The following is a 27,463-nucleotide window of genomic DNA, read 5'->3' on the forward strand; positions in this document are numbered from 1 at the left end:
AAGAGCTGGATTCTTTGGAACATACATAACCATTTGTAGTGGGTGTTTGAGCATTCATTATATGCACAGATCTCATTTGTCCACACAACTATTGTGGAGATGAGATGGATGAATCCCAGAGGGTGGGCTTTATCTGTGGTGGCGACTCAGCCATGAAAGGTATCCCTTCCTCACACTGGTTTACTTGGTGCCTAACCTGGTGAATGACAAGTAAAATTTTCTTTTAATATTTCTGTTTTTCTTGGTCTTACTTCTGCTTTAAAACAGAAGTTAATTGTGGCTACAAGACTTTGGTGGTGAGCCTGTAGGGCCGTGGTGGCGAACCTTTGGCACTCCAGATGTTATGGACTACAATTCCCATCAGCCCATCACAATTCCCATCACGGTTCGCCACCACTGCTGTAGGGTTTTTTGAGGCAAGAGATGGTCAGAAGTGGTTTGTCACTGCCTGCCCCTACATGGACTGAGAGAGTTCTGAGAGGACCTTGACTGGCCCAAAGTCACCCAGCAGGCTTCATGTGGAGGCATGAGGGAATCGAACCCAGTTCTCCAGATTAGAGCCTGTCACTCTTAACCACTGCACCACACTGGCTTTCAGATATGAATGGGTGCACAAGCATACCATTTCCAAAGCTTCAGTGGCCCCCGAGAGACTTTCAAAATCTTGAAAATCACAATTCAAAATCTGAATACATCAAAATATCAATAACCAATAATTAAATAAATCCCAGCAGGCACCCAGCCACTTTTGTTATCAGAGATTCCAAAGGCTTACCTTAGCGCAGTGATGGTGAACCTTTTCGAGACTGAGTGCCCAAACTGCAACCCAAAACCCATTTATTTATCGCAAAGTGCCAACACGGCAATTTAACCTGAATGCTGAGGTTTTAGTTTAGAAGAAATGGTTGGCTCCGAGGTGCGTGTTACCCAGGAGTAAGCTTGGTGGTAGTGGGTGGCTTTGCTTTGAAGCAACCGTGCAATGCTTTGAATGGGTGAATCATGACCCTAGCAGGGTTAACTCAGAAGCAAGCCCTATTGCCAGAAACCAAGCTTACTCTCAGGTAAAGGAAGCACCAGCCCTCCCAACTGAGTCCTACCTGTTCACCACGGTGCACGCATGTCATTCCCAGTGGCCCAGGCCAGCCTAGATGTGTGTGTGTGTGGGGGGCGATTTTCTCCCCCCCCCCCGGACGAACTCTGTGTGCGTGTGCCCACAGAAAGGGCTCTGAGTGCCACCTCTGGCATGCGTGCCATAGGTTCACCACCACTGCTTTAGCAATTAAAAAAAGCAAACTCCAGGGGATAGGTGGGCAGCAGCTGCTCTTGGGCCAAATACACTTCAAGGGACAATACAAAGCAGCACGGAGGCAGATGATACTCCAAGGAGGTAGTCCTGACTGCCGCCTCCAGGTTGATGGTGGTGTCTGCTGCTGCAGACAAAGAGCTCTAGGGCTGGTAGCAAGTCTTTTGGAAAAATATACCCCCCACATATACACCAAAGTAGGGCAACTACACTAGTTCAGGCAGCTGGTGCTTAGCAGGGCAAGGTGGTAAACAATCTCTCCCTTTCCAGTCCCAAGCAGCAGGTCTTTTATACCCTCTCTAGGCAGGTAATGGTTACGGCAACTGAATCTTTACAGGCCAGGTATATCTATATATCTGCCAAATGAAGATGACCTTCATGCATCTCATGAAGTGTGTTTATTGTACAATAAATCTTTCAAGTGCCACAAAACACCCATCGGCTTTAACCTAAAAATAAATTCCTACTGATTTTCATGACACATCCTTCAGTGAACTTCAGCAATTTGCAATGAGTTGCACGTCCCAATAAATCAATCAACATCAATATCTAATATGTATTGTAAAAGATGCTAAATGAGACTGGTGCAAAAATTCGTATTGTTGCCAGCATTATGATTGCCACATAAATGGGAAAATGTTGTTCTTTGTTCTCCTACACCTTCTTTACTCATAGGTCAACTCCTCCTTTAAACATCACTCATAGTTATTTCTGAGTTATGAAGCTCCTGTTTTCAGTGGGAATAAATGTTCGCTTTCATTACTAGATGTACAGATCTCCCATTGCATTGCCCACAAAAGTGTGAACAGCTCACTGTAATCCTTCGCCTGTTAAGTACAGATCCAGGCTTGTCGAGTCATAACCATTAGGTGTGCCATAGCTGGATTGTCCAAGAATGTTACAATTACCTGGTTCTCTGCAGGCATGGAGCTTGCTTACTGTTCAGCGCACGCATACAGATGCCAAATGCATCTTGTCTGGTTGGTTGCCATTTCATACCTGTTGAATTCCCTATATGGATATCCCTACCCCACTTAGCAAATTAAGTGTGCGCCACTTCTGCATTTTGAAACATAGAAGTCAGCCCTGATGGATTTCTGCAGCACACATGCAGAGGAAAGTAAAACAGATATTTGGCACACGTTGCCTGGAGACAGGGTTTGGAGGGGGTCAGCCAAGTGCGAACACCTTAAATATGAATTTGCACCATAGATGGCCTGACAGAAAATATGGAGAAATGGAGAGAAAGAAAGATGATGCAGAGGATTTGAAAACAAAATGATCTCAACCCTTTCAGGTCAACAGCATTAAAAATTGGGACTACAGCATATGGATCAGACTTCTGCCATGTATAAATCAAGGTCTGTAATATCTTCACCATGTTTAATATCTTCTGCCATCTACCATTAGCTCCCATTGGAAACGTTGGACCCCCTGAACCAAACTTCATCAAACGTGGCTGGTATCATCAGGAATGTCACCTGGCAATAGCCTGAATTTTTGGTGCCACTAACCAGGGGTAGGGAACCTGCGGCTCTCCAGATGTTCAGGAACTACAATTCCCATCAGCCCCTACCAGCATGGCCAATTGGCCATGCTGACAGAGGCTGATGGGAATTGTAGTTCCTGAACATCTAGAGAGCCACAGGTTCCCTACCCCTGCACTAGCCAAAAACCTACGCACCCTGCTGGCCGACAAAGTAAAAAAACTAAAAATACCCAATAAAATAAAATAAAATAGGATTAGGGTTAAGGCAAGAGCAGGGGCTCAGGCTTCCCTTAGTGTTACGTTGAGTTCTAGGGCGCAGTCTGATAATAGGGCTATGGTCAGTTTTAGGTTTCTGGTTTTTGATACAGTTTTGGGAACAATTTATGACTGAATAAATGAAATTAAAATAAAAAAAAATTAGAATTAGGGTTCAGGCAAGGGTTAAGGCAAAACCCGGAATCCTGAAATTGACCATAGCCCTATTCTCGGACTGCGCCCTAAAATTCAATGTAACAGTGTTACCCTAACTTATTATTTTAATTTAATTTATCCAATGTTTTGTTGAGTGCTAGGGCGCAGTCCGAGAATACGTCTATGGTCAGTTTTAGATATTGGGTTTTTGTTTCAATTTTGGGAACCATTTATGACGGAATAAATTAAATAAATATAATAAATTAAGGTTAATGTTAATGCAAGGGCAGGGGCTCTGGCTTGCCTTAGTGTTACATTGAGTTCCAGGGCGCAGTTTGAGAATACAGCTAAATTTAGTTTTAGGTTTTGGGTTTTTGTTGCAATTTTGGGTAATTTTACCGATTTTTTTTAAAAAAATTAAAACTAAAAAGGCAGTTTTTTAGGCCAGATGGGTGTGGAAAGAAGCTTGAAATCTGTAGACAGCATCTCGTAAAATATCAGACGTCAAAGTAGAAGATTGAAACGCTACTTCTGGATTTAATTTTGTTTGTAGAAACTTTATGTGACACCTCTCCGGAAACTGGCTCAAAGAATCGCACAAACTAAATAGAGCACAAAACGAACACTAAGCAGCTTGAAATGATACCCATAAAATACTCTTCGGACAAGATGCAGAGCATTAAAATTCTTTAAAAGGTGAACATTCTCAGAGGTCCATTCACCTGGAGAAAATTGGCCACTTTATATGGTGGTTGTCTGTGGCACTATACCCCACTGAAGATCCTCCCCTTTCCAAACGCCACCCTCCTCAGGGTCCACGCCCCAAACAGGCTCCAGGTGTTTCCCAACCTGGACCCAACAACTCTACTTCTGGGAGTGATGGGCCCGCTGGGAATTCCCTGCCCCTTTCAGGAGGTGCCCAGACTATCTCCATTTTGGAGCCTTGCTGAGAAGGTACATTAATTTCCCTTTTGTCATGTTAGCCTGAAAGCACAAGCAGCAAAGATGTGCAAGCTCTTTGCTTCAAACAGTTGCTTCTCTGTACCTTCTGAAGTGTGTGAAGCTGCACTGAGAAATGAGTCTTGTTGTTGTTCTGCTGGAGCTGGCTGAAGCCTCTGAGGAAAACCCCACCAGTTCTCTTTCCTGGTGAGACACACCTTGCAAATTACAGGCTTTCAGCTCAAAGCAGAATTGTGTACATGAAACTAATGTTCATTATGCTTTATAACATGTTCCTGGTCGCCTGTGGCCTTTTCTCCTCCCCTCTTCACTCAATGGCTTTCAAGAAGAAGAAAAAAAACTCCTTAGTCTCTGCAGAAGAGCTTGGGACAATTTCTTTTCCCTGTGTGGGCAGTTTTGGAGGCCGGTTGAGCGGCATCCCACCACCCCGCCCTGCGCAGGCTGGATGTTGTTAAGCTACACTCTATTTTTCATGTTTCAGATTTGCAGCCGTTACAGGCTGGTTGTCCTGAAAAAAGAGGTGGATTCAAAGATACTCCATTCATCTTTCGTCTTAAGGCCCAGTAGCAACAGCATGACATGGCCAATCCTTCTGCACTGCAGGGAAGGAGAAACAGAAGTCCCTTTTGAATTAAAAGGAAAAAAGGAAACATATCAGAAAGATGTCAAAGTGGTTTATGTTATGTTATGTTTATGTTAATAATATATTAGCAAATCATCAAATAAGTAAGAATACAAGAATATATTCTTTTAGTTTAGCGGATTATTATTTAATTCTGGTTGTTCAATATTTGATAAAGAAGTTAACTTAAGATTGCATGATAATTTACCATAGTACTTTTTAGTATTGAGGTAGAAGCAAAAGATATGTAGTTAGGTAAAAATTATACACAAAAATTATACATAATTAAAATTATGCATAATATACATAATAGAAATAGGTCATGATTAATTTCTGTAATAATTTAGATAGCTTTAATTTTATTGTTAGCTGTGGTACATACTGTAGTACTGTTTCCCAAATTTTGTAATCAAGTTTTGTTTTATCATTTGTTATATTATTATAAGTTATGTTGTATACTGTTTTATGCACTAAAAGGGGGGGTGGGTGGGGTGGAAGGAAGATGTCAAAGGGCTGACTGTCAAGGAAGCAATACCTTCTCAGGGGTGCTGTGTGGTTTCCGGGCTGTATGGCCGTGTTCTAGCAGCATTCTCTCCTGACGTTTCGCCTGCATCTGTGGCTGGCATCTTCAGAGGATCTGAATCATCAGATCATCAGATCATCAGATCCTCTGAAGATGCCAGCCACAGATGCAGGCGAAACATCAGGAGAGAATGCTGCTAGAACACGGCCATACAGCCCGGAAACCACACAGCACCCCAGTGATTCCAGCCGTGAAAGCCTTCGACAATACATTAAATACCTTCTCCATCACTGACTTCTGCCTCTATAATCCTCCTACACAGGAAGAGCCTTGAAACGCCGAGGACCTTTCACAAAAATATCTGCATTACCTCCAACTTTGAAGTACAGCCTGCGGGCATCTTATTACTGGTCTTTTCTGCATGCACAACTTATCACAGATTTTCCCAGTGGTCAAACTTTGTGGCTTGGAAACATTCCACGCACCTCCTTTCCCCCACATCATTTTGAGGTATTTCCCACCTTGCCTCTTCAACTGCAATTACTCCACACACTTCTGTTGAAAATGTGTCATTCCTAATGGTAGTTGGATGTCATCCATGATACTGAAGAACAATTCTTTCCTCCACTTTTTTTCCCATTTGTCCAGGCACTCCAGTGATATTGCAGTTACATTCTGAAAGGGCAATTCAAAAATATCCCAGCTTCCATTTCTACTGCTGAGAACTACTGACCCAAAATGGAAGCTGCAGCAGATGACATTATGTAGCTCACGCCCCACATACAAAGAACCCCATTTTTGGCCAAATTTGATCTGCAGTAACACGTGGTCATTACTTCAGCAGTCAGGCAAAGATGGGATCTAACTCGAGTTAGGTGTAATGTGTTTCTGTCAGCAGTAGAGGAGGAACAACTTCCTATATCATTCAATGAAAGATTCTGCTCATACTATCTAAATCAAGTAGAGACTCTTACTCATATGATCTTCTTCTGTCCTAAATATGAGAGCATCAGATACTTGCTACCACAAGCTACATTTAATAAAGAACTAATTTGCTCAGCCAATTCAGGAATTGCCCTACTCATAAACAGTAAAAAACCCTGAGATATTGGAAAAGACTGCAAAATTTCTTCTGCAAGTGATTGCTATTTGTACTCAAGAACAACAGAAGAGAACTTGATCTTGTTTTAATATCCATTTCTTTTATATTTATTCTTACTTTTATGCCTAATAAAGGTTATATGTATGCATGTATGTACATCAGTCCCTGATTACATGCAGCAATTACTTCTAGTTTTCTGAGTCGCCTCAGCGTCTCAGGGTTTTATCACTGGTGCAATCACCCCAGCTTCAAAATTGCTCTCTGTCCTAACGTTGCATCAGTAGTTTGATATGAAATTGACAAACCTAATCCAATCGACCATGCTTCTTTGTATCTCTGCCTCAATGCTACATTGCTAGTTAGATATGACAAAGAGAAAAAAATAAATAAAATTCCTTTAGAAAACAGAGGAGCTGGAAGAGAAAATGGCTGAAGGGGAGGTTGGACGTGAATAAGGTGCAGGTGTGATGGGATGGAGAAAGAAAGACTGTTTCAACACGTTCTGGAGAAGCTGGCTTGGAAATGGATTAAAAAAAACCCACCACAGTTAAAGTGCTCAGGAAAACAACGGAGGAAAAAATCAGGAAAAACATTACCTTAACCAAATGGAGGAAAAGATGTGTGGAATAAAAAAAACAAACAGCAAATGTGGTATAGTGGTCTGGAATGGTAGACTCTTAATCTGGAGAACCAAATTTGATTCCCCATTTCTACACATGAAGCTTGCTAGGTGACCTTGAACCAGTTTCAGTTCTCTCAGAATTCTCTCAACCCTGCCACACTGACAGTATGTCTGTTGTGGGGAGGGGAAGGCAATATGATTGTAAGTCGCTTTGATACTCCTGAAAGGTAGGAAAAGGCAGGGTATAAAAACCATCTCTTCTCTTCTTCTGTTGTGAGAATAAGATGGAGAAGGAAAGAACAATGGGACTTTCCCCAGTTACAGTTTGCTGCGTGCTACTCTGCCCAAATAGCGCGGGGTCCAGCGGCACTCCCCACGAGTCCGGGCGGCGACAACGCAGCCGCCCCGACTCTGCCGCTCTCCCGCCCCCTCAGCGCGAGTCATTTCTGGCACTGATAAAATGGCACCTTTCATGACCCCGCGCAGAGCATGGGGCAGTGGGGAACATGACCCCCGCCAGAAATGACTTGCGCTGCGGGTAGCGCGCCGCAAACGGTAAGTGGGGAAAGGCCCAATGTTGTAAACCTGAGGAGAAAAGCAGGCTACAAAATATCTTTAAAAAACCAGAATAAGTTAATCAAGTTTGTCAGTGTTATTCCAGCACTGAAGATATAGCATTGACAGAGTGTCTAACACTCAGGCCATCTAATATGTTTATGGCAGATAGGACTTGAACCCAGGACTTCCTTGTGTATAACTCAGTCTCTTAGGTGCTACATTAAACCAGTTCTCCCCTGCTTTATTTTAACCATCCCATGAGTAGAAGGGGTGGGTGAGGGAACTATGTAGACCACCCTGGGTCTTGGGAAGCAGGTTAGACTAAAAAGAAAAGCAGTCCCTTGACAGACCTCTGGTGCCAGTTTGTGCAATGCAGCATGGTTATTAATTTGCATAAGGCTGCCCAGGATGAAATTGTAATGGCTTCCGGTTAGAACAATCAATTAAAATATCTCCAGCAGCTGGACTGAAGGGATCAAGCTCCTGGTGGATCCGTGGGGAATCTGGTCAGCCCCAGCAATGCTGAGAAGGTTTTGAGGCTTCCTGGCTCTTTCCTTAGCCCCAACTTGCCAACTGGCAGAAAACTTTCACATCCCCAGCCCAGCATCAGATAATGTCTCATTTCATTGGAAAGGCTTCCCCCATCTTCCCCCAAAGGGCAAATCCCCAAAAGCCTGAGACAGGCACTTTAAGAAGCTATGCAATTAGCATAACTACCCCATGTGTTAAGCTGCCCAAAGATAGAAACAAAGCAGCCGAAAGAGTCCTGAGTGTAGCAGGGGAATTGTGCGCCGCAGAGCCAAAGACAAAGGCGAGCTGTGTCCAAGGAGGCCGGGCCAGGAAGGGAAGCCAAGCCAGTAACAGCCTGAATCCCAAACAACTCCCGAGGCAGCCTCTGAAGAGTTGCCAGCGAAGTCAACAGAGAGGCTTGCCAGGGAGTTTGCCCCACAGCCAGCCGCAGCCCTCGCCACGGTAGCAAATCATACGCCTCGCCTTGGCACCGGGACCCACCACACGGACTTGGGGAGTAGCCACACTTGTTGATTTTATGGCAGGAGTCGACAAGATGAAAGGGGGCAGCATCCACAGCAGCGCCATAAACGCTGCTTCGAAGCCTCGGCTTTGTAATTGTCAGTTTTCCCAGCAGTAAAAACGCTTTGTAGATTTTTTTTTAAAAAAGAAACCTTCTTGCTTTGTGGTCAAGGAAGCAAATGACACTGAAAGGTTGCAACCAAAGCAGTGTGCAGATATCGTGAAGCGTCTACTAGTATATAGGCTACGTCCTTAGATCTTTGAATTCAGAGTTGATCTACACACTCACAACAGATTCACACAGTGCAAGTTTTTCCTGCGCACTTCCACTGCAGGTGAAAGAATCTCATGCCTGAATACTCCCATGAAAGAAGAAAGGTAGCCACTCTAGAAGAAGGATTCCAGTCAAGTTTACCCACCCCAAGATGCTCATTTTCTGCATGCAAGGATTTTTTCTGTATGGGAGCCAAGATGCAATCACATCCCAAGAGAACAGGAAATGTTATGTGTATATATGCCGGGAGCATCCAAACTGTACATACATCATCCCAATACTTATGGTTGCCACGTTGTCTGAAAGATGTATTTTGCATATATAGACAGATTCAATATGTGCTGTCTAGATTTTTCAGGGTTATGGTTGCCGTATCCTGAAGTTGGACATGCATGTTGGCTCGGTTCAGACAATTTGAAGAAGAAGAAGGAGAAGAAGAAGAAGAAGAAGAAGAGGAGGAGGAGGAGGAGGAGGAGGAGGAGTTTGGATTTATATCCCCCCTTTCTCTCCTGCAGGAGACTCAAAGGGGCTGACAATCTCCTTGCCCTTCCCCCCTCACAACAAACACCCTGTGAGGTGGGTGGGGCTGAGAGAGCTCTGAAGAGCTGTGACTAGCCCAAGGTCACCCAGCTGGCGTGTGTGGGAGTGCACAGGCTAATCTGAATTCCCCAGATAAGCCTCCACAGCTCAAGCGGCACAGTGGGGAATCAAACCCGGTTCCTCCAGATTAGAGTACACCTGCTCTTAACCACTACACCACTGGTGCTCCTTTGGTGGCTTCTTTGTGAGTAGCATGTGCTCCCAATATACATAGTTGTTAGGGTTTGGGTCTTTTCGGACATAACATCTGAAAAAGGCTTGTATCCTTTGCTGCTGCTGCATATGTACCTGAGCTCTGACTGCACAGTTCTACATCCTGAACGTGGACCACCTACCGACCGCCATAGGCAGGAAAATACAGTTTCAGGTTTTCTCTCTCTTTTTAACTTTGATATTTGGCACACAGAAAAACATCTCTGTTTCCTTCCAGTCTAAGACAGTACCTCGCAGGCATCAGGCCTGGCTCTGAAAGAGGTGCAGCCATTCTTACATCAGAGGAGGGGGGGGGGAGAGGGAGAGGGGGAGGGGAAAAATTAGAAACAGCAGAAGCCAAACGGTAGCAGAAGCTGGATTCCAAGTGATCGACTCCACGCGTACTTCTCTGCTGCCGCACAATATCCTATTTTCACTTTCTCCCTCCAGTCAATGTGCTCTAGCTACGAAAAGCTGCTTATTATTTTGTTCTCACAACTTGAGACATGAAAGTGTGATGCAGGGGTGAATCCCCCCCCCCCATTTTTCAGGAAGCATTTACAAGCTGCAGTGTGGTGTTGGTCGTCAGAACTGCCCAGGTTTAACGAATCCAGAACAAAACACAGAAGCAAATATAAGGTGTTCTGCAAATACAAAAATAAAATCCTATCCGGATACCACATGGTGATGACTTTCACATAAAGCTACAGCAGGCAAGAAGCCACTTCCCGAAATTAAAAGGCAGGGTGGAATAGTGGTTAGTGTGTTGTCCTAAAATGGGGGTTTATGGTTGCCAAATTCCTGGTGGAGCCCGGAAATCTTCTGGAATTAGTGCAGATCTCCAAAATACAGACATTAGATCCTGGAGAAAATGACTGCTTTGGAAGGGGGACTCTATTGCATTATACCAGCAATGGCGAACCTTTTCGAGACCGAGTGCCCAAATTGCAACCCAAAACCCACTTATTTATCGCAAAGTGTCAACATGGTAATTTAACCTGAATACTGAGGTTTTCATTTAGAAAAAACGGTTGGCTCCGAGGTGTGCGTTACTCAGGAGTAAGCGTGGTGGTAGTCAATGGCTTTGCTTTGAAGCAACCGTGCAACTCTTCCAATGGGTGAATCACGACCCTAGGAGGGTTTACTCAAAAGCAAGCCCCATTGCCAGCAACTGAGCTTACTCCCAGGTAAAGGATCACACTTTAGTTCTTCGCATGAAAATCAGAGCTTAACAGGGTTACCTACACTGCTTCCCCAAAACTAGGTCTTAGGTTTAATGCTAATAATCGAGCCCAGTGGCCCAGGCCAGCCTAGATGTGGGGAGAGGGCGATTCCCCCCCCCCACATGACAAATTCTGTTTGCGCGTGCCCACAGAGAGGGCTCTGAGTGCCACCTCTGGCACCCGTGCCATAGGTTCGCCATCACTGCATTATACCCTGCTGAAGCCCCTTCCCAAAATCCACCCTTTCTAGGCTCCATCCCCAAACCTGCAGGAATTTTGCAATCCTAGATTGCAGAGACCTGGGTTCAGATCCCTAGTTGCCCCTGAAGCTCACTGATTAACCTTGAACAGTAGCGCCAAGGGGGTGGGAAATGGGGGGTGATGCACCGGGGGAGTGCTAGTGCAGGGGCGTTCTTGGGTGTGGCATCCGTTCACATATATCCAAACAGCTTGCTGAACAATCAGCTCCCTTCTCTAACCAGATCAGCCGCCGTCGCCGTCGCCGCTGCGGTTCGGGCGAGGGGGACTGGTCCCTGCCATTGTAAAGTGGGAGCCGCCGCCGCCACCTGTCTTCTCTGGAGCTGCGGGTTGCAGACTCCTGTGTTATATGTTGTTATGAAATGATGTGATGTTATGACGTTATCAGCTCCCTGCTCTAACCAGAGAGTGGGATGTGGCCATTTGAACATATTTAGACCTAAACCTTTGACTGAGGGCAAACTCCCATTATCAGCAACTTCTCATTATCTACTTGTGTCTTTTGCCGCATTGTGCCTACCTCTGACCTATGGTTTTGATCATGCACATTAAGGGGTTCCAAGAGGGCAGCTAAAACATGGAGTTAGCTAGAGAATATGGCTTAAAATGTGGAGGGAAGAAGTTAATGCTTGTGCAGGTACTGAAGATAGAATTGGTTGTTGCCCCCTGGTCTCTAGAGATCTATAATCTGGCTCTCCTTTTGCTGGTTAGATTGATTAACCAGTGGAATCACGCCTTCATTCAGTGGATGCTGGAGCTAATAAAATAGTTTATGTCTGCGCACGAGACCTATCAACGGATCTCGGAATATAATCAGCAGCAAGTACTGTCAGCCTGTTCCTGAAAAGGAAACAGTTGTCCCCATTATTTTGCCTTCCTAAAAAAAAAGGACTGGATGGATCATAATTCAAGGAACTGGAGAGATGAAGTCTGAGGGAAAGCTTTTCCAGCAATTTTTTAAATAAAAGGTCCTGGTTTTATTATTTCCAGTTCCCATGCAATCTGACAGCATGCCAACTTCAGCAGCCAGAGGAACTAAGCATTTATAATTTTAAACATAAACTGCCAGGGTATAGGTTGTGACGGCTGTCCTAATTAACCACTAGCACTTTGATGTTTAGAAACTCCTGCTTGTGTTGCGACGAGCTTTTGGGAGCTTAATTGATGGGACTCATTTAATGCAGAAAGAACCTGTAAAATAGCTCCTTCACATGAAGCCTTGCTGGGTGACCTCGGGTCAGTCGCAGTTCTCCCAGAACTCTCTCAGCCTATATGGAGGCAGGCAGTGGCAACCTCCAGAGGCGTAGCACCAAGGGGTGCATGATGCACAGGATGAGTGCCCCTGTGGAGGCGTTCCGAGGGCATGGTGGAGGCGGGACAAGGCATTCCGGGGGTGGGACTGGATGAGATGGAAGAGGGTGTTCCTGGGGCTTGGAGGGGCGTGTGGCACGTGCGTGCACCAGGCGCACTTCTCCCTCCCTCCCTCCCTCCCTCCCTCCCTCCCTCCATCCATCCATCCATCCATCCCTGGCAAACTCCCTCTAATTGCCTCCGGCCTTGAAAACCCTACAGGGTCTCCATAAGTTAGTTGTGACTTGATGGCACTTTCCCGAACCGTCACCACAAAGTAGCTCAGGGCACGTCCTGGAAAAAGCAGGCTCCTTCCTTGAGCGTTCCTGTGCCTCTCTCATTTGGGCATACATTTCCAAGTGACACAGAACTACTCATTCAGATCTAGAGTGTGGGTGTATGCCCCGTGGGAGTGGCAGGGGCTGTCTTTGATCAACAACAAAGACTAGGGCCTATTATGCACTTTTGGCCTGCCCTGCAGTGAACATACATTCCCTTCAGGGTAGTGTTTCCTTTACAAACATTTTTCCCCGCTCTCAAACTCAATGTGTTACAGATCTAACCTGCCGCACCATTTCTAAGAGGGGCCAGGGGGGTGAAGAAGCATGGTCCGTCTGTCATAGCAGCAGTCTTGAGAGCTGAGGCAGCTGCTGTCCGGCCACCCCTTCTGGATCCTGCGGCTGGTGGTGGGCACTGTGGCGTGATGCCCGGACGGCCACGGCTGGGAAGGTGCTGGCAGGCAGTGGAGATGATTGACAGGAGGCCTGGCATCAGCCACTCTTTCTCTTCCTTGTCATTTGAATTGTGCTTTTGTGAGATTTTAACTGTTTTTTAATGTTGTAAGCCACTTTGAGTCCCTCTGATCAGGAGTAAATAAGTAATATTCTTAATTCTTTACTGGCCCTGTTTTTGCCATTGCCTGAAATGTGGCTTATTAAGGCTGAAAATGCTCTGGTTGGTTTCAGCCATTCGCCTGGTGCGACCCTTCAATAATCTGGGTTAGGCTGATAACGACACAGGGTAACGTAGAGAGGCCTGTTCCTTTGCCATCAGCAGAGCCGTGCAGTCTACTATTCTTTTATCTTTTTCTTTTTTTAAAAAAAAAAGAGCTAAATAATTGGTAGCCAGGAAACCTGCAGGGCTGAAACTTGGGCTCTGCTGAACTCTGTGGGAATCTCGCCACGGTCGCCAGTGGAGCCAAGGTGTTTCCCCTGCAGCCTAATCACCCCCTGTCTCGCACTCCTTTCTCTGTCCAGGAGCAAGTTGTTCAGATTATACACCTTGGTAACCATCATTCACAAACGAGCTCTATTAACTCCCTCGAAGGAAGAGAGTCAGATGCCCGCCCTTTGAAGCCCAAAAAGCATTCGGTGCTTTCATTCCGCCTGGAATCGCTTTGCAGGATCTTTTTCATTTTTTCCCCAGTTTCATTAATTTTATCTTTCTCCTTGACAAGGAGGTGAATTAGCTTGGGAGCCGTCACAGCAAACCTGGGTTTCCTCCCTCCCTCTCCCTCCAGTGCTTGGAAAGCTTCCCAGTCTTCTCTGACTCACACTGACTTATTTCTTCATAAGCTACATTGCAGCGACAGGTTTGTCTCTAGCCACTGACCGTGGATGGGAAATGCCCTTGCCAGGCTCCTCTTCTAAGTCGGGCATCGGATTATTCAGGCTTAAATGTCTCCAAGTAGAACCACCAGAGGCTACACCTGTCCTTTCCGCTGATGGTGGCATTTAGCACAAACTCAGCGATGCCGTTCCCAGACCGTGTGGCAGTCCCCGTCCCCCCGCCTGACTGCCTTATTTTCAAGAAGCCTTCAATCTTTAGGCCAACCTTGCCCCTGAACATCTTACACCTAGGGCTATGCCAAATAGATGGTGCTGCAGTTCTAAGTGAATGATCTGTAGGAACATTCTCTTATTCCTCATGTATTGCAGCTTGAAATACGGATTAAAAAGTGAAAGCAGGATAAACTGAGTACAGGTGGTAAGTTGTGGCTGTTAGAAAAGGCAGTCAGCATGTACACTCTCTTGTTGCAAAAAAAAAAAAATCCAAAGGGCACCACATTGGACCATGTTTCAGCTGATTAATGGCATCAATGTCATTCATTTCTAGGCATTTGAAAATTTCAGAAAACTCAAGATGGAAAACGAAAGGAGTCTAGGCCCAATCGCTCATCCTGTTGAATTCCCAGATATTTCAGCACATCAGGAGAGTTCTTGTTTTTCCCTTTCAGACTGATTGTCCCCACCTCTTTAACCAATCACAGACCTAGAGCACCAACGTGCCATCGCTTTGGCCAGATGCAATGTGCTTCCTTCCACTTTGGGGGATGGAAGAGGGTCCAAAACACCCAATAGTGAACGTTTTTGCATCTGCATGTTGAAAACTGCACAAACTGTACATCGTGTTCTGTATTATTGCCCCCTTCATAACAGGGCCAGAACAAAGTTCCTCCCAACCTTATTGTTGGGCTTAGAGTGCTGGACAGACCAGCAGAAGACTGTTTAACTTTTAAACAACGAATCCAGGGATGCTTTAGAGCAAACAGCCAAGTTTTTATGCATGGTTATAAACAAACAATTGTAATCTTGTTTTGCATTTTATCTTTTAATTTTTCTATTGATTTTAAACCTTTTTAACTTATGCCATTATAGGTTATCTGTAATCAATAACCAATCACAGTTGACCTTACTGAGTATGTGTGTGTACAGTTTTGCAGCTGTGCAGTAGGTATGGTTGTGACATTTCATTTCCTTCAGCTTTGTAGATGTGTTTGCACGTGCTCAGTAGGTGACATTCCCCCCAGGGTCATGGATGGTTGGGCGAGGAAGTAAAATGATGTGTGGGGGAGGACTACAGCTCCCATAAGGCTGTGCGAAAGTGCTCATGTGTGGAATAACTACAATAACATGGGCTTAAACTAAACCAAGTAGTAAGTTTTAACAATCAGTGGCTGATTGACTGGTTTGTTTCCTCCTTATTTAAATGGCAGGCTGTCAAGCACATGCGTCTAGGACAGGTATGGGGAAGATCAAAGTCTTCCACTGGGCTGTATGAAAATGCACATGTGTAAACTGGAGCTGACTGCACATCACTCGGCTGTTTAAATATGTAGAAATTAACCTGCCAAACAGGCTCGAGCAACTTGGTGAAAAATCAGCTTCCTTCCTGTCACTGGTTAGCAGAACAGGAGCCAAGTCAGCAGGTGTTAAAGAATAGAAGAGCACAAGAGGAGTCCTGCTGGATTAGATCCAGCATCACATAGTGGCCAACCAGTTCCTCTGAAGGGCCAATAACAGGGCATAGAGGCCAAGGCCTCCCCCTGATATTGCCTTCTGGCCCTGGGATTCAGAGGCTGACTAGTCAGAAACAGATCCTCCGTCTGAGCAACCAGCTTCTCTGGCCTATGGTTTCAAATCTGTGCCTCATCTTCTGTCTTCCCAGCCTTGTGCTAATTCCTCAGATGTGTCATGTTCCATGAACCTTTCAATAAACAGACCCAGATAGGATAAGGTGACCAGATGGTCACCTTTGTGAACCGGGACAGGGGGGGGGGGTAGGCGGCTGCGCGCGCAGCCACAGGAGCGCACTGCTTTCTGGGGCTTGCCATTTCCCGCCCTGTCACAGGGCGGCAAACGGCAAGCCCCAGAAGGCTGTGCTCCTGCGGCTGTGTGGGCGGGAGGCTGCCGCACTGCCTTGCGCCCCAGAAGGCAGTGCAGCAGCCTCCCAAAAATCGGGACAATTTGAAGAACCCGCGTCCCGCCAAATTGTTTAAAGGCAGGACTGTCCTGCCAAAAGTGGGACGTCTGGTCAGCCTAAGATAGGATCAAAATTGATTTATCATGTGGAGTTCAAACAGGGTACACTTCAATAATCCTTGCTGAAACTAAAGTTTTTGCATCAAATCTTCCCAATAGTTTGCAGTGCTTCTCCCCTCCCTTTGTCCCATTGCTAAGCAACAGCTCCCTCTCGGCTCCCCCTTGTTCTTTCACAAGCTTGTGTTCTCCTCAAGGCCGCACTCCAAGATAACAGTCCAGGTGCACCCGGCCTGGGAAAAGGTTTTCAGTAAGTCCACACATTCCTACATAGCAAAGCTTTAACACAAATTACAAGCAGGAACAGTCAGGATGCTACAACCTCCCGTCCTTCCCTGGAGACATGACAAGACCAAAGAACAAAAAGACAGGTCTTGATGTTATGCTCCTCAGCAATAATTGGGGATGGACCATGGTTCCATGGTAGAGCATCAGCTTAGCACGCAGAAGATCCTAGGTTTCATCTCCTGGCATCTCCAGGTAAAAGGATCAGGTGGTGAATTATATGACAGGCCTCTGCCTGAGTCTCTGGAAGACTTCTGCCAGTCTGAGTAGACAATACTTATGTCAACAGACCAAAAGTCTGATTCAAAGAAAGGCAGCTGGATGAATAAGGCTTCTTGACTGACTATGATACCCTTTACCATCAGTCGTTATAGTTGGATTGTCTTCATACTCTTGAACAGGGGTCTTCAAACTATGGCCCTCCAGATGTTCATGGACTACAGTTCCCATAAACCCCTGCCAGCATGGCCAAGTGGTAGGGCTCATGGGAATTGTAGTCTATGAACATCTGGAGGGCCATAGTTTGAAGACCCCTGCTCTTGAATGTTTCCTTTCCTCTGTGGCTCATAGGCTGTCCTTCCACGTCTCTTGCTTGCTGTGTGTTACCCTACGGGATTGCCATAAGTCAGGTGTGATTTGATGTTTCAGAGGGCTTTCTGTTGTTTTTACTGTTGTTTGCAGGGGATTTGGACCTGGGTCGCTCTCTCATGGGTGGTGTGGTCAACCACAGTTTTATGGTTCAATGTTTCATAGCTATTATTATTTTTACCTTGTGAGTGCTGTTTTGTAAACCACCTTAGACCTACCCAGGGAAATGCAGCCTGTAAGTTATGGATTAAATACATTGGCGTTCAAAGGGAAAATCTGGATGCAAGGAAATAAAGCATAAAAATTCAGTTCACACGAGCGAGAAGCCAAAATAAAACAGGGATTTTTGAGTCGGAACAGAAGAGCTGTTGTGAAATTTGGTAGTATTGGGTCATATTCTGTGCTGAGCATGGAACATTCCCTGTGAAAAATGGCTATTTACTAGAAATTTAGCATTGTAATATGGGGCTGTTTTGCATCAGTTTTAATTAATCACAGCTGCTTGAGTATGCCGTCTTCTCTCATGTTCACCCTTTTGGTTCATTGTAACCCAACTGCAGAGGGCTATTCGACAGAATCTCTCTCCTCTCCAGTTAGAGCCACGCTCGACAGCACAATAAAGATTCCCACTTATTTGGAAAGAATTACTCGCATGTTTCACTCCAGTGGCTTGTACACCGATGCTCCCTCAAGTGGGACAGAGACATCATTGCACTAGAAGATCTGCCTGCGATAACCGTGGCAGGCCTCCAGCAAAGCCTTGTGCCAAACACACTGGATGTGTTCCAAATGTGGGATGTTATTTATATTGTGCAGCCAGTCAGATTCCCTAGTAAGATAACAGCGTGGAGCACAAAGGAGCAACATGTTAAAAGTAGCTGAAACGAAAGTACAGAATTAAAAGCTCCATTGTTGGAATTAGCCCCTGCATACACTGGGGTACGGGTACAAGGGGGGAGGCCTCTTGGCTTCCAGATGCTTCAAGCAAAGACAAGTCAGCCATGTGCATCCACTGGTATGAACAGTGGTTTGGGCCCTTGCCCTGCTTTTGGTCGTCCTGGAGGCATCTGGCCGGCCACTGTGGGAAGCAGGATGCTGAACTAGATGGCCCTTTGGTCTGATCTAGCAGGGCTTTTTATGCAGTGATGTTTGGTCTCTTGCAGGCTGTGGTGATGGTCACACACAGACATCCAGGATAAAACCCTCAGATGATGTTGCACACAGGACTTTGCCTAGACTTTGGGTGGAGTGTATCTATAGATTATATATACATGTGTCATGCCATGCTTGAGTTAACACTCAGTGCTACTGTGTGTTTGGGATCTATCCACCCACCCACCCCCTTTTTAAAGAGAAAAAAAACACTCTGGGAAAATGTTATTTAGCACACAGAAGCAGTGTGAGAGAGGAAGTGCTTAATTCTTTCCACAATTGATATATCTTTGCTCCAAAATGTCCCATACCACATTTTCTTCCCATTCCCCAATGCTGGAAAACAATGGCAGAGTCCTCCTCCTCCTTCCTCCTCCTTCTTTGTTCTAATTGCGATATCCAGAAACAACACATTTGTGAAAGAGCAGTGCTGGTGTTGATGCTGACATCCCAAATGGCTTGAGTGTGAAGTACTAGAAGGACCTCCCCGAACCTACAAACTGAACAAATACTTCCTTCAGGAAGTTGAGACATCAATCAGCCACAAAATGGCTACCATGAGCAGGACAGGGCCAAGCACACATGTCTTCCATGGGATGGATCAGTTCTTTGTTTTAGGAAAGAGATACGGTTTGGTTTCATTTTCCAGAGAAAAGGGAGTGTTTTTTCTCTGCTGAGCCATCCAGAGAAGATGCCAAGCCCAGAGATATAAGGAAGTCAGTGTGTACAGCTAAACTGAGAGCGCTTGACTATATTGTGTCTGTCCAGGAGGTTGTGTCTGTCCAGGAGAGTATGTTGTGTCTGTCCAGGTAGTTAGTCAGCTAACAGGAAGTGATCCATCACTTCCTGTTTTTTCTGTTGCATTCAAGACCCCTGGGATTACATTCCCAAAGGGTGCTGGAAATATGCCAGTGGGTGCAATGCCACTAAGGCTGGTCAGTTCCCTGCTTCCTGTGGGCAGTCTCCTTCCCCACACTCCCATCCCCCAAGCCCAATCAGTGGAGCAGCAGGAGAAAAATGGGGAGGGAGAGATGGGCCAGAAACTGTGATGTCATTTCCAGGTGAGTGTGCCCCCCCCCCCCCATGACATCCATGAGCATCATACTGGGAACTGTTGACCTAAAGGTGTCAATAGCTGGTTTGCCTACTGCCTTCTTTAAAGGGGAATGGTAAAATATTTTGAGGAATCAACAGGGGGTTGTTTTATGGTTCTGTATAGCTTGACATAAGCCAGAAACTGGGCATGTGATCCCAGTTATTGGGGACTCTATTATTCAACAACAGCCCCAATAAACCGGGCTGAAAAAGGATCAAGCAGGCAGTGCACATTGTAGAGCGGTGGTGTTAATAGTCTCACAGTAGGAAACGCGCAATTAGGAACTGATTCACCACCAGCGTACTGCCCTAGCTTTCCATTCTGATATGGAAAGTAAAACTCATTTACCAGACTTTCACACTTCACGAAACTGCCCCTTTAGTGGTCCAACATGAAACTTATTATGGAATACCCAAGATTAACAAGTCAGAGTCTGATCAGATGGGCAAAGGCTAATGAGGTGGTCTTTAGGAAAAAAAATCAGAAGCAAACTTATTACAACAGAACTATTCTACTGGTAGAAAAACATTAATTGGATACTACATGGAGATTTTTCAAATGACAAAAAAATGCTGTAGAACCTTAGGAGCTTGTTTGTGCTGCGTTATTTTCAGGATTTCATTTACACATCTTTATTTAGTTTTGTATATTTGAATCAGTTATGCTTAGGGCAGTGGTGGTGAACCTTTGGCACTCCAGATGTTATGGACTACAATTCCCATCAGCCCCTACCAGCATGGCCAATTGGCCATGCTGGCAGGGGCTGATGGGAATTGTAGTCCATAACATCTGGAGTGCCAAAGGTTCGCCACCATGGGCTTAGGGGGTTACATATTTGTTTTAAATATCTGCATCCTATTTTCCCACACACAACAGGATTCAAAATGGCTTATATTAAAGAAAACATAGTAAAATCTCATTTCACAGAAATACAAGTAAAGAAAAGCAGACCAGAACCTCCACTCACAAGTCATCAAATGTGCATCAAGAAAAGCCTTTCCTGTGTTCTTAGGAAGCAAATTCCATATCACAGAAGCAGCCACTGAGACAGTCTCATCCTGAGCTATGGTCATTAGCCCTGCACCAGCAAATGCTGGGAGATTTTGTGGGGCAGTGCTTGAGGAGGATGTGCCAGAGGGGATATGACATCACATCCATTGTGGTACTCTAGGAATCTACCCATTCTCTACAGTAAAGTCCCTAGAGATTGTAGGGATTCCTAGAGTGTCACCTGGAAGGATTTAACTTCCAGGAGATGCTATAGGAATCCCTACAATCTATAGTGTAGAGATTGTGGAAATTTCTAGACTGCCACCATTAATGCTCTCCTCTTACCCTATTTTGCTGAAATTGCTCAGTCTCTAATGGCTCATGTTTGGATTGGAAAGCTCTTGAAAACCCCAAGCAACCTGAACTGAGACTCATGATGGAAGAAAGAAGGGATACAGACTATAATAAATAAATAATCCACACATAATAGAAATAAATGACAGCCACAATTGTGTAGTGGCTGGACTATGATTTGGGACATCCAGGTTCAAGACTCCACTCTGCTATAGAAGGTTGCTGGGGGACTGTGGCCTAGTCATTCTCTCCCATCCTGACCTACCTCACAAATTTGTTGTTGGGACACAGAGGAGAAGGGGAGACTGTTGTCAGCCATTTTGGGACCCCATTGGGGAGAAAAGTGTGGTAATAATGAAGTAAACAGATGAGTAAATAAAGATCACAACCATGTGCTGCTGCCTTCTTTGGAGGTCAGTATGGGTTATTCTGACTTGTAGCAATTCTTTGGGGTCTCAGAGAGAAAGAGAGAGATTGCACCAGGATCCTTCTGGAATCAAATTCAAAGCGTGAGCCCTGCCTATTACAACTCAAGATTCCACTTTCCTTTGTTTGGTCCTCATACTGGATCGGTACAGCAAGTGCTTGACCCTTGTTTCACCTGGGCTGAAAATGGAACTCCCTTCTTATGTGGCATAGCCCATTTTCCAAGCGTGCTCCAAGTTTTGATTACAAGGTGGCCCATCTGCTAAGTCACTGAAATAACTCTGAAATGTATGAGTGAGCGAATGAATGAATGCCTTGCAGAACGGTTGTAATTGAATTTAAGTATCGCTCGACATAATGTAAAAGTAGCTCATCCACCCAGTAATTAGGCTTGTCATGTACAAGTTTTATTCAGAGCTTGAATTAGGATCTCTGCTTGAACTTGTCAATTTGCCTTGAAGCTGACAGAGGTGAACTCAGAAGGTAAAATATTGTGGGAACATGGGAGCTGGATCCGGCTGTCTTACTTTTCTCCTCAGCTTATTATTAACCACCTAGTACACAAAGATGATAATGGGTCTACCAAGCTAAGTACATGTACTTTGAGAGGAATTCCATTAAAATCAATGTGCGGGGTTTTTTTTCAACGTAATGTGGCAGGACAGAACAGTCAGAACGTTGTTTGATACTAGCGACCTCTCCAGTGTGCCTTCAGTTAGGTGAACATGTGGTAAATTTGCTACAGGAAGCGTGTTTCTGTCTTAGGGTGTAGCTACTCTATATGATTTTGTGTGTACATGTGTTTCTGTGTGAAAACACAGTAACCTGTGTGCAAACACAGTAACTAGCTCATTGTCCACTACATGATTAAAAAAAAGGAAAGAAAGCTCTACTTCCTCACATGGGTGCCATTATGGAGAAAACACCCACCCTCTTTATGATTTGATTATTGCTGCTAGTTCACTAGCACTTTACACTGAATAACTATAAACAGAACTACAGTGAATAATCTCCAGTTCTCGGGGTGGGGCGGGGGGGGGGGGGGAGGGGGTTGTGTGTGTGGTGTGAAACAGTGACAGTTTTAGCTGAGTGAAAATATGTCACAAACACTTCCATTATACATGTTTCTTCCAGCTGTGTTTGGCACCAGCATTTCCCCTGGCTTCGTTCTTTCCAGGCAATCCGGGATCACACAGTGAATAAGATGACATCAGAGTGCTGTGTAATGAATCAGATTTTACTGTATGATGACATCACAAAAGGCAAGAAACTGCAACTGAGATGGAGAGCTGTGGAAACAAATGAATGAAGATATCTATACAGAGTGTCAAATATATTGAAAAAGTGAGGCCTGTTTTGGCACTTCTGAAAACATTCACAAAAGAAGTGAATAATTTTGGCTCAGCCCTACTTATAAACTGTTAAATGTGCCAATGTGCCAAGGCACAAATTGTTGCCCTGAAAAAAAGAGAAAAAAGACGAAGAAATCTGGCCTGTACTCGTCATATTGCTTGATTATTGAGAAATAAAAGGAAATGAGCAGCACAAGTGATCCTCAAGCACATTGCTTTGATGGGGGGCAGTGTAGCTTTGACAGCAAGCCTTCAGACTTTGATGTCTCTTATCCCTGTTTACTAAAATCTCTTTCTCACCTACACTCAGCTTTCTGAAATAGCATTGCCTGCCTCTGCATTTTTAAGAAGGCATGGAAATTATTCACAGCTTGAGTTTATTGCTATTATCACCAAAAGATACAGGACTCAAAACATAATCTTTTGATGGATTTCACTGAACCGATTTTGGCAAACTCTGGAAAAGATGAAATGAAAATTGCAGTCTTCTGTTTAATGAGCAGGGCCTGCTGCATGGTTTGGGTCAGAGGCGTATCTAGGAAAAATGGAGCCTGGAGAAAAAAATCTGAATTTCCCTCCACACACCCCCCCCCCCACAGCACCCAGGTCTACCACCCAGAGCCAGCTTGCACCAGCATCCAGGTCTACTACTCGGAGCTGCTGGCGGCATCCAAGTCTACTGCTTGGAGCTGGTGGCAGCTTCCACATCTACCACCTGGAGCTGATGCCGCGCCCAGGTCTATGTGCGCCCAGGGACATGGGGTAACCCATGTCCCCATAGGGGGTATGCCCCTGGTTTGGGTCATTCTGTGCAAAATCACCTCTTATGGGACTATGGGACCACACATGTGTGGATGAATGCATATAAAGAGAGAGTATGATTGAGTGCACCCCACTCACAATCAACAGTGCTGGTCTTGTCCCCATGCACATTCATCAGTACACAAGTATAGCATCCTATGCATATACTAAATGGAGGCACCATCTTTGTCACTGGGGATACTTTTATTTGTTTGTTTGTTTGTTTGTTCCACTTATACCCCTCGGCAGCAGAAGGGATCACCAGGAAGGCCTCCCTGCTTGACCTTAGTGCAAGGACCAATTCATATGGGTGTGGGTGCTCCTTTAGGTGGGTAGGACCCAAGCCACAACCCCTCCCCACAATGACTGAACATGCAGAGAGGAAGAGTGGACGTTAACATTCTGTCTCATGACCCACTGATCATGAGCATGGCACCTACACGTGAGAAGAGTCTGCACACATGCTCCCTTGCCATGATTGATAACATTTGGAAAGCAATATCCCTGCTCACAGGGAAGGAGCTTATGCATGGGCACTAATTCCACATGATCACATCATAGGCGTGTCTTGGCAGCCATCTGGAGGTAGGGTGTGTGACCAGCATGTTCATGCCCACTGTCCTTCCTGTGCATTCGGTCAAAACATGGAGAAATGGTGTGTAGAGGGCACTGTGCCCACATATTTTCCAATTGGAGATTTGGAATTTTCAGTTATTGGAACAATAATCATTAAGGTTGGCAACTGGTGGAAGGACTGGGGCCGAGGACCTTGGGAGAAGTATCCAATGCTAGTGACATCGCTATGTCACTTCTGGGGAAAACTCAGAAGGGATGTAGGGCAGCTGTATGAGTCACATGCATTCTGCCTTGCAGCAAGCTTACCTTTCTTTCACTGTAGACTTTCATTGACACATTTTTCCTTAGCCTCTCCCAAAGCCGCACCGCGCCGCAGATTAGAGAAGCTGCAGGGTTTTCAAATGATGGAAAAATGTGACCTTTCTTTATTCTTCCCTTTCCCTGCAAAGTTAATCAGCAAATTAGAAAGCGTAACTTTTCTTCCAGGTTTTGCTGCCTCCCAGAGGAGGCAAGCAGGAAGCGATGGGTGGACAAAATGCTGATCAGAGAGGAGGAAGCCTCACAGCAGGAGGGTCCTTTTAAAAGGGGGGGGAACCCCACAGCAAAGCACCCAGCTGTGCTGCAGAAGTAAGTGCACAGAAAGTCTCAGACTAAAACTAACTTAAGCTCCTTCCGCACATGCAGAATAATGCATTTTCAATCCACTTTCACGATGGTTTGCAAGTGGATTTTGCTATTCCGCACAGTAAAATCCAAAGTGGATTGAAAGTGCATTCTTCATGTGCAGAAGGGGCCTTACTTGAGTTCTGGGTTTTCCTGGAGACATTGCGCCCCCCCCCCCCCACACCACATACACATCAAGTTTTCTCTGAGCTGCCAGGAGGAGACCTCTCATTATAATCAGAGACTTGGCAGCCCTAATATAAAGAACTGCCCTTGATTATATTGTGAAAGCATGGGAAAAAGTCCTTGTCCTTGAATATTCTTATCGCATACTTTATTCCATTCCATTATTCTGGAGGTAGATTGTTTTTGTTACCCCGACCTTTGGGATTGAATGAATGAATGGATGGATGGATGGATGGATGGATGGATGGATGGATGGATGGATGGATGGATGGATGGATGGATGGATGGATGGATGGATGGATGGATGGATGGATGGATGGATGGATAGATGGATAGATGGATAGATGGATAGATGGATAGATGGATGGATGGATGGATAGATGGATAGATAGATAGATAGATAGATAGATAGATAGATAGATAGATAGATAGATAGATAGATAGATAGATAGATAGATAGATAGATAGATAGATAGATAGATAGATGATAGATAGATAGATAGATAGATAGATAGATAGATAGATAGATAGATAGATAGATAGATAGATAGATAGATAGATAGATAGATAGATAGATAGATAGATAGATAGATAGATAGATAGATAGATAGATAGATAGATAGATAGATAGATAGATAGTTTTCCAGTGGAACCACCTCTCCTTTCTGTGCCATGATGCCTTTTGTTGAATGACTTACTTCTGTACATATTTACTCAGAAACACTGTGTTCAGTGTAGTTTATTTCCAACTAAATGAAGCCATAATCTCTCCGTGCTTTTTAAAACTCCATTTAAATTCCTTGAAGTTCAAGATTAGCTTTTACAGAACCAAGACAGAGAATCATGTTGAGAATCACTATAGGGCATGGAAGAGTTGTGTTCAAAGGATGCCATATCTTCCTGTCTGATACCTTTCTCAGAGGATGAGTGTAAGAAAGAGGGGTGGGGAAGCAAAAAGGTGGCTTAAAAAATAAACTAATGTGACAAAGATTGATTTAATTTCCCTGTGGGAAACTTTCACCTGGCAGGCAGGAAAGGGGGTTAGGGGAGGGTGTGTCTTCTGATCTTCAGAGATCTGCTTGACTGGAAGAATATTTCTTGCCCCAAATGGAGGAAAATTTGTAGACTTGTGTATGTTTAAATATATAGATATAGGCCTCATATCTGTCTATATACTGCTGACAGGAAACACAAAGCATTCGTTGTTTCTTATCAAGCTTGGACCAGGAGTAATGAGTTCAAGGTGAAGGAAAAGAGATTCCACCTAAACATCAGGAAAAACTTCCAGACAGTAAGGACTGTTCAACAGTGGAATGCACAACCTTGGAGTGTGGTGGAGTCTCCTTCTTTGGAGGTTTTTAAACAGAGGATGAATGGCTGTGCTTGCAGAAAAGGCCTATGATACATCATAAAGTCCAGGAGAATTGGCACATCCCCACTGGATTCCCTCCCCTCCCAATCTCTGCCCTCCCCATATTGCACCCCTAAATCTCTAGGATTTTCTGAAGTCAAAGGCGGCAACTCCGTAACAGAGAGATCAATTCACAATTACCATAATGTAATCAGCCTATCAAAGTTATTATGCAAACAACTCTCTGAGGGAATTCTTTCTGCTGGAAAAGCATCACGAAAGAGCATTTGGAGAAACCAAATGAGGCCTATCAGCGAAGAATCCCTAAAGAAACTAGGAATGCTTTGGTGGATTCAGGCACTCCTGCTCCCAAAGGTGACATTATGGAGCTATGGGCTTTTGTTGATTTGTGTTTCTCTGCACATCTTCAGTTCAGTTAATGAAAAGCCTTTTCACAAAGGAACTGTGTGGGTTGACTTGCGGAAAGGAAGGCTTCCCACACAGCTAATTATGTGTAATCTCAGGAACACAACCGTGTCTGAGACGTCTTAATGCTCCCAACCCACTCAGGCATTTTCAGCCCTAGCTCTTGGGCTGCTGAATTGAAGCTGGAGGTTGCTTTCTTGGTACTTGGTTTTCAGAAGTCCCCAAACTCACATTTCCCTCCTCTTATATTTAGCTCTTCTTTCTGTGGTGCCAGAATATTTCACTCTCCCTGCAACACATCATTTATCTTTGTTTTGGATGCATACTCCTAACTCAACCACAAACCAAACAAAGCACATAGCCACCGCCTCCTCCCAGCTTTCTCAAGGTAGACTTAAGAATAGAATATGTGTGGCCTGTCACTTATCTCTTGCATAAAACAAAATTACCCTCAAGGGAGGTAGAACTCTGCAACCTTCGTTTACCTCCACAGGCTGCTCCCATGCAGGCCTTGAAAGGTTGAGTTCATCACTCTTATTGTGCAACTGACCAAGAAATTTTTATCTGCAATGGTGTCTTACTGATGGTATTTATTTCATTAAATTTCATCCTGAAATTAGAACCCATCTTCTACGTTATCACTTCTGTTCTAGGCGCATTTGGGAGGCCAACTGGCTGTTTGAAAATCCATTTGACACACTCACTCTGGCGAAACAAACAAGCCTCTGCCTTTCCAAGCAAGTTTGGTCCTGGCCAGGGTAGCAAGGGATTGTCGCTGTGGTTGTGCTATGCCTCGGAGTGCTCCGAAGCCCTTCAGATGCAAAGCATGGCTGCCAAGATGATCTTCCGTCCTCCTCCTTTGCCTGGAGGTGGGGAAGGA

Source organism: Sphaerodactylus townsendi, linkage group LG11, assembly GCF_021028975.2.
Source record: "Sphaerodactylus townsendi isolate TG3544 linkage group LG11, MPM_Stown_v2.3, whole genome shotgun sequence".
NCBI lineage: Eukaryota > Metazoa > Chordata > Lepidosauria > Squamata > Sphaerodactylidae > Sphaerodactylus > Sphaerodactylus townsendi.